The sequence below is a fragment of the Pteropus alecto genome, unplaced genomic scaffold, assembly GCF_000325575.1.
Source record: "Pteropus alecto unplaced genomic scaffold, ASM32557v1 scaffold86, whole genome shotgun sequence".
NCBI classification, from domain to species: Eukaryota; Metazoa; Chordata; class Mammalia; order Chiroptera; family Pteropodidae; genus Pteropus; species Pteropus alecto.
This window is the reverse complement of record NW_006442109.1, coordinates 23,265,486-23,274,252: the sequence shown is the minus strand read 5'-3', so window position 1 is coordinate 23,274,252 and position 8,767 is coordinate 23,265,486.

Sequence of the window (8,767 nt, the reverse complement as noted above, 5' to 3'; positions counted from 1 at the left end):
CTGCACATAACAAACCCTCAACCATCTCAAGGTTACGAGACTGGAGGTTCTACCTCAGTCCGGCTGCCTGCTCCAAGTGCCAGGAATCATGCTCCCTCCAAGTGCCAGGAATCATGCCCCATTTTCTCTCTTGCATCTAAAGATGATAGGCGCTATCTGCTCTTACTAGACCCCAGGTTCTGAACTTGCCCTTCTCATTCCCTGTACCCTGACCACAATTCTGCAAATTCCTTATCTATTAAATGCTACTCGAACTATCCTAATTTGAGTGTGTTGTCAATTTCCTGCTTAGAGTCTAACAGATGCAGTATTTTGTCAATGACAATAACAGCTGCTATTGGTTGGACCACTATCTATATATATAAAATCGTCTTTGCTCTTATAATAGACTAAGAGCTGGGTACTTTTAATCTAATAAGGTTAAGTAATTTACCTAAAGTTGCATACCTTGTACGGTCTCAATTCAAGTATTACCCTCTCACAAATGGCCTTCTGTACTTGAAATAACTCCTTCCTCCTAGCCCTCTTGTCACTTTTTATTCTTTTCATAACACTTATCACTATCGGCGGTTCCTCTTATTTGTTGATTTTGTCTGCTTGTCTTATCCAACCAGAAAGTGTGCTCCATAAAGGCAGGACTTTGTTTGGTTCACGGCTTTCCCCTCTAGAACATTCCTGAAATTCAGTAAACATGTTGAATGAAGGAGAGAAATTCTTCTTCAGTCCCATGAGCCTCCCTTCATACTATGGGTCTCTGATAATAGCCTGGAATTATTTCCTTTCCATTTGCACCAGGATCTTCAAATCCAGAGCTTAGATCATTAAACTCTATCCATATCAACTCTTTGGACCAAAAGTAGGAAGTCTCAAATTCATTTTGATGTTTTAAGAGGAAGCCAAGCAGAAGCAAAGGAGACGGACAGAGAATGGGAAGAGACCAAGTAAAATTCTCCAGGGATGAAGCTGCAATAAGAGCTGCTTGTGGACCACTAATAAAGAAGCTGGATTGCGTTTAAGACTGGAATCTCTGGGTAACTAATGAAATGATGCCAATGCTTCAACAATTGTTGACAATATGCACCTTAAGGCAACAACGCCATAAAGACAGTCACATTTGATAAGTAAATAATCCTTGCAAAAGTTCACAACCAAAAAACCCACTACCTTGGAAAAAAAATTGAATAAGAATACAGTATGTAGCGCATGTTCTGTAAATGCTATGCATACAATCCATCTCCTTGTGGAAAAAAAAAGTCTGCATACTCTACTAAATTCACAGCTTATAACTACAGTATATACTTACAGAATTCCGTATTCAAAATATCAAATGAAAAGATTTTAAATTCATAAAATGCCTACATACAAGTAGTCATTTTTTTAAAAAAAATAATTTTGGATTTAAAAAACTCTTGGCAAGTCTTTAATTTTGTTTTATAAACTCATTGTCTCTGTATAAAACTGGTCCCTGCCTGCCGGAGTTTATGTGAACTCTCGTTCTGAGCTTTTTCCGTTTAAGAAAGACAGGAATAAATTAAAATCTCATTTCTCCCTTGTGTGTCCCATGATCCCCACTGTGAATTTCCCATGGTTATCATTGTAAGGACATTCCTGGGAGCTTTCCAAAAATTATAGGCTGTAGTCCTCCAAGCTGTAAGTCCTTGAGCCAGGGAAACTGGTACCGTGCTTGGCACATTAATGAAACTCAAAGTGGCTAAGTTGGCTGGCTGGAGGAACTCAGGATTTCCTCAAGAGGGTAAATTATTTACTCCTATCATGTTGTCTCCTTTCTGTAAAAAGGAAGTTATTTCCCTGTTCAACGTCTTCGTGATTTTGATACTACATTAACTAAGTAGATAAAAGGACCCTTGCTCCCTAAAAACTGTTCCTAAGTGAACACAAAAGGAGTCTTTAAAGCCCCTGGAATTAGCATGGACCAGCATGGATGTCAGCAGTAAAACATCACAGTTTATCATGAGGAGAAAGCTGCACAGATGACAACCTGGGACAGGAACAAGCTGAGCAACTCTGGCTATTTGTAGCTGGAGCCATGACTCCAGTCACTGCTGAGATGGACCAGTGGTTAAAAATAAAAACCAGTCCTGTGTAAGTCATAAGGATGCTTCAGCAAACCTAGATAATTTACATGGCCAGTGGTTAAAAATAAAAACCACGCCTGTGTAAGTCATAAGGTGATGCTTCAGCAAACCTAGATAATTTACATGTAAAGGGTTGTTTTTTTATTCTTGTCGGAGGCTTTTTTGGGGGGAAGAGGGAGGGGAGGGTATCCAAAATCCTTGCTGATTCCATAAATTGTTCCACCAGAAATCTTTGCAGTCACTGAGATGTTACCTGACCACATCATTTTTGGAGAAGAAAAAAATCCATGCAGTGTATTTCCCAAAGATGGACTGTGAGATGTGTCCATCAGCACAACAATGAGGCCATAACCTGAGAAAAGCAACACCCTGCTGAGGCTAGCTGAACTTTCACTGAGTCTCTGGGCTCAGCACAGCTGTGTCAGCAGCTCTGTGGCTATGCCAGTTGTCCAAGGGTGCTTTTAAATGGGGCAGCATCACAGAATCTGCATAAAAATTGTGAATTACCAGCGATCTGCAATTCCCTGAGTCAATCTTCCTTTTGTGTTCGGGCCAATAAAATTTAAATTTCCTCTTTAAGAAAATAAACATGGTGGTAAGTTTTAGGCCTTTATACATTCTTTCAAGCAAATTTTATCATTATCTGGAGGTGAATGAGTTTTAAGACCCAGTTGCTGATCTAAACAAAAGTTACAAAAGTGGGCATATTACACAGAACATCTAACTTAAGGGGTTTTATTGATGTTTTTGTTTTGCAACTATTTTGATTTTAAACAATGCACTGTGGTTTAGGTCAAAGTGCACAGGATGGGCTCAGGATCCAGTCCTTTTGCTATGTGAGCTACATGTAGCCTCAATTTCCTGAGTAACGAGGGGTTGCATCAACTAAACTCTAACATTTATTTCTAGTCTTGCTTTTGTGAGACTAGAAATAAATGCAGTGGGAGCCAGTTGACCTGGGTTGCACCACCATCTGTGCCTTTTGTTAGCCTATAGGCTGTGTGAATTTGCCCTTCTTTAAAAAATAAACCATCCTCCGTTTCATCATTTATTAAATGAGTACAATAACGGAATATATTCCTTTTAGGAAGTTTGTGGAGATTAAATGAGTTTCCATATGTAGAATGTTTAAGCAGCATTGACTCTAAGAAGTAACCTGTTAACTACTGATATTTTTATTTTATTATTATTCTGTCTTGACTGAGGAAAGCTAAACCAATGTTTCTCCTTATAAGGGGATAACACAGGCCAAATGATTGTGTGAGTGTTCACATAAGCATGGGGTTGAGTAGCGAGGTTTCGTGGAGGGACTTGTTTTATAACATATGAACTATGGAGAAGGGAATGCCCTCGAAACTGCAAAAACTTTCACAAATATGAACCCCTTCCCAGTGAAGTCACTTCTTTTTGGATAAACAAGTCAGGCCCCATCCAGTGGCAGCACTCCAAGGGAAGCGTCTTTTTTGTGTGTGATAGCAGTCTGAAATAAGCACTTCAATTAGATTCATTAAGACAGTTATTACTTGGGAATTGAATAGCAACAGATTGCAAAGGAACACTTATTGAGGTCTAATAAGTATGTAGGAGAGAAATCTTCTCCTTCTGTAATTCCATCAGCTATAAACCAGTGTAATTAGATTCTTACTAACATATTCAAATTGAAGGGAATGTTGAGGCATATAATTGGCACTTAGGAAGATACCTGGATTACGTTAAGGTGCTTCCCATTTACATACTTATTAAGTGTCAGTTTAAGCTGTTAAATAATTGAGACTTGTGGACAGTAGTAGGTCGAGTGGTTAAAGAAGAATTAAATTCTTAAATGTATTAATAAATAAAGGTCAGATATATTTTAAAATTTAAAATGCAACTTGATTGTATCCCCAGACTCGCGTCAATCTACGTAATATTTCAATGCTTCGCGTGAGCCAATTCAGGCTCCGAATTATTTTCTCAAGTATAATAGATTCATTCAGTCATTCTCAATCAGCTTTGGAGCAATTATATTTGAAAAAAAAAAAAAAAGCATCTTATTTGCCATCAATTTGATAATAGAGATAAGATAGTTACATAAGAAAATTCCGTAATTGGTGACATAGCAAACTATGCTGGGAGAGCAAAAACAGAAGAAAAGACATTTTTTGATAGTCTTTCTTTCTCATGGAACACACTCCTCTTTAGAATTTCAATCTTCTATCAATGAGAAAGCTAGATACTTTCACTTCTCAAACCAAAGCACGAACTTCTGAGGCAGACCCTTAATCTTTATCATTTTTGATGCAAAATGATTACCAAGTGCTCTTTGTATAGCAAGTTAAATTAAGTACTTATAAAATCTCAGATAACTTCTGTAATAAAAAATATTTAATTTTTGGAGAATTACATTCAATGTAGCTATATTAATAAGCAACCAAAATTTGGATAATTCGGTTTATTTTTTCTTGATACCAATCATAAGGAAATATTTCTTTTTAAATATAAGAGAAACACAGGAAAACAGAAACTAAAATGGCTGCCCACTTGTGGTTATGAATCATTCAGACTGCATTTATAAGGTAGAAGGCTCACTTGATTGACCACAGGTGCAAAAAAGTACCGTTTTGTTACCGATGTCCTTGGATGGCAAAGAAAAGCCAACACACAATCCCCACTCCCAGTCTCACACACACCAAAAGTAGGACTTGATAATATCCATTTCAATGTGTTTCTAATGAGTAAACTTTGCCAGAATGCGTACAGATTACTAAAAGTTCTCGTTTGCAACATTTTCCCCTCTCTTTTTAACTGCCTGCTTATCTGGGTGGGGACAGAGAGAAAAAGAAAATGTCTTCTTTACTATTTTGGTACCATTTTGGTTTTGCTGTCAAAGCCTTGACTCCTTATCTAGCAGACGAACCTCTCCCCTCTCCCTCTTTGTCAGAGATGCCATTGTCTCCCTTGTCTTTTATGCTCACTATCACAGGCCTGCATCTGACACTACCCTTCTCCGCCTGTCGCTAAGAAATGGATGTCACTAAGCCTTGCCACATTCCCTCTGCAACATCTCTAAAGCTCCATCTTAGCTCTCTATGTATGTTAAAACTTTACCCATGTTTTATCCTGTGTGAAGACATAAAACGGGCTTATGTGACAACCGGAGGGATTCATCTTGAAGATAAGGCAGAGTTTTTGACCATGAAACACTAGAAAAGGCTCTGAAGAGAGTCCGTTGTAATGTTTAAGAATGACAGACTCACCTTGGATCGGAACCATTTAAAATTTTCTGAAACCTGACTTTATTCACCTGCTTATTTGGGATCATTCCCCTCTCCCCTTTGTAGTCCTTACCCAATTCCTTTCTTCAGCTCTTATTTCGGCCTTCACTATGTCCCCTTCAACCAAATAAAAGAATTTCTCTATTGTTGATATCTTTGCATTTCTTTACAAATTCCCATGAATATCCCCCCTTAAGAGTCACTTAAATAGCTGCTAAATAGAGGCTAATATGTATTTATTAACCTCTTACTACATGCCAGACAATGTTATAAGCACTCTGTATCTATTTTCTTATTTAATCCCATAATAACCATGTAAAGCAGTTACTATTATTATCTCATTTTCTAATCTGGGAAAATGAGATTTAAATTAAACAACTTGTTCAAGGTCACATGGATATGAAGTGGTAAAAATCTAGATTTATACCTAGGAAGTCTCCCTTTTAACTACCACAGCATAAAAGAAGTCACTTTATTAAATTTCAGGTTTGTTTCTAATAGAACAGATGTTTGCTGGTTACCTATCCAGTAATCTTTCCCCTCTCCTTTCTTAATGTGGACTGCAAAGGGGCCACATACTAAACCTGACAAACTCAAGGGAGGGCTTCACAGTGGGCCTTACAAACCCAGAGACCAAAATAACGACACAGAGTGGTATAAACATAAAAATTCTTAACTAAAAGATACTCATGGTGAGTGATTGCATCTTAAACTTCCCTGACAAAGGTCAACCTTTCTTTACCTTTGCAATTGTCTGTTGTCTTTGTGCATCTAAGATAACATACCTTTGAAATAACAGAGTAATTTTCTTTTCCAGACCCCTTGAAGGCACAACCGCAGGCATCAGAGCATGAGACCACATTGTTATCTTGTTGCCCAAATACCATCTCTATGTGCTGTAAATGTTAACTATACTGTGCTCACCAATGTAAAAAACAAAGTATGTATCTCTCCCTTTTACTTTTTATGCAGTCTCAAAGATTTTCCCACTTTGCTCAGAGATTCTCCCACCTCCCTAATAGAACACCAAGGAATTTCATGTAACCCTCCTTACTTCTCCTCCTTTGATTCTAATGTGTAAAATAAGTCGCAAAACTGCCATTCTCTGGAGCATATTCTCAGTCCACTGAGATTTTGCTTTCTGGCAATTGTCATCAGTTTGGCTCAAATACACATTTTTAAGACTTTTTCTCAGGCTGGACATGATTTCACCAACATTAATGTTACTCAGATTTTAATTTTTAAAAAAAGCCACTCATCCCCAAACTGCCCCAGTCCCTGTGAGAAACTAACCTTACTTATAACTCCAAAAGTAGGCCCTTTTTGGTCGAACCCAGCGACAGCATTCCATTTCCTTGGCCATGTCATTTCTATTGTGTTGGGCACGTGACATAAGTGTCCGAAACTCAAAATTCTTGCTTGGAATGCTGGGGCAGAAGTGCTTTCCCTGGTGCTGAATGTGAAAGAAGCAGCACAGAGCTCAACTACTACTGGCACCCATCCTATGACCACAAGAAGAACCAGTTTTAGGATAAAGCTACCATCTAGAAGGCAGAGACATTAGAAGAAACTGGTTAAGCTATTTATGTGGACCCTTTATTGCTTAAACCAACTTGAGTTGGGGTATTTTAAGGGTGAAATGTATCCCGTTTGCCTAGGACAGTCCAAGTTTATACTTGTTGTCCTAGAATAATTTTTAGCAGTGCCTCCTTTTGTTCTTAAAGTGTCCTAGTCTGGACAATAAATTATATAGCCACCCTAGTTTTTCTATAATTTTAAACAAGTCCTAACTAACCCATTCAATTCTTCTTCAGTCAGATTTTATTCCTCAATATGCTTTTCACAAATACCCTATAACCTGATGTGAAAGGATCAGAAGAGAATTCAAGATCCTCTGCTAAATGGAATATGGTAACTTTGACACATCAAATTTCTGAACCCTTCCTGCATTTAGCCAGCTAAGAAAAGGTCTCTTCACGCCCACATCTAATGAAAACACCATTTGAGGATTTGGGATCCAGTAAGCTCCTGCCTGTTATAAGCCGCACCTCAACTCAGTCGATCAATGAGCATCAGTGCTATGAATCTAGAAGCACCTCACCCACATTCATTTTTGTCAGCGGGTGAAGATTAGGCTGTTTCTTGCTGTTCTATAAACAGTCAACTGTAGCCCTTAGAATAGAAAAGACTATGCATCACCGAACATCATCCTGATGCCCTATCATAGCGTATCAAAGGCAACACCCTGGGAACCAGACTGAAAAGGTGTTCTTGGCATCTGACTCAGAGCTAGAACAACTACAAATCCCAGCTAAGAACGCTAATTTTAGCAGGGGCAAAGAAAGGAGAAATGAGGAGAAAATAGCTCTAACAGAGAATAATGATTGGAAACTTTTGAATTAGATCCTGAAATGCAGCACAGGGTTTATGACTAAGTTTGGGATAGAGAAACATAAAATATAATGATTACAAAGAAAAAATAAGGAAGAATTAGAGTACCATAATTATTCATGCACTTTCCATCTTCGACTATTTATTTCCACTCAAGTTCTAAAAATAAAACATTTAAAAATATTTACCTTTTTTCTAACTTAATTTTCATCTCCTAATTTTCTTTTTTTTGTTTTTTGTTCTTGTTTGTTTGTTTGTTTTAACTTTAAAATAGCTATCATAACAACTAGTAAAGTAAGTATAACAGGATGTCCTAGCTGGGCAGAGAATGAGGCCCCAATACTTTGAGTACATCTCTTTGTATGTAGTCATACCTGCAGTTGCTAGTAGGAAAAAAGTTGAAACTTGTCTCATGAACCTGGTTGGTCCCATGATGACTGTTCTTCTGAAGGGCTCATAAGTTCTGCACCCAGTGAAAATGAGGCCCGTGAGGCGGGTCAGACAAAAAATGGCCTGGGTCTTGAAAGGGAGTGGGAGTTTTGAACACAGCTTGGAGACTCCTCTAGAATTTGTTCTTATCCAGGCTCCACCAATCTTTGGATGAATAACAAAATATTCTCCAACTTAGTCAATTAAAATCTTTATTGTATATGGGCCAGGAATTGCCCTATTCTCCTGTACCATGGAGTTGGCTAAGGTCACTCTGTGGTACTCAGCTGGTGACTGGATTCATCTGGAGGAGCCAGAGGCTTCACTCACGTGCCTGAGGCCTTGGCATGGATGGCTGGAAGGCTGGGCTCAGCTGGGCCCGCTCCCTTTCTGTGTAGTCTAGGGGCCTCTCCATGTAGTTTCTCAAGCAGGGTAGTTGGACTTCTTATGTGGTGGTGCAATGCTCCCAGAGGTCAGGGCAGAGGCTGCCAGCCCTCTTAAAGACCAGGCACAGATTCAGTGTAGATTCGTTTCCTCTGCTGTCCCCTCAGTCAAACGCAGGCCAGCCAGAATTATGGGCAAGGCATATATGTCCCG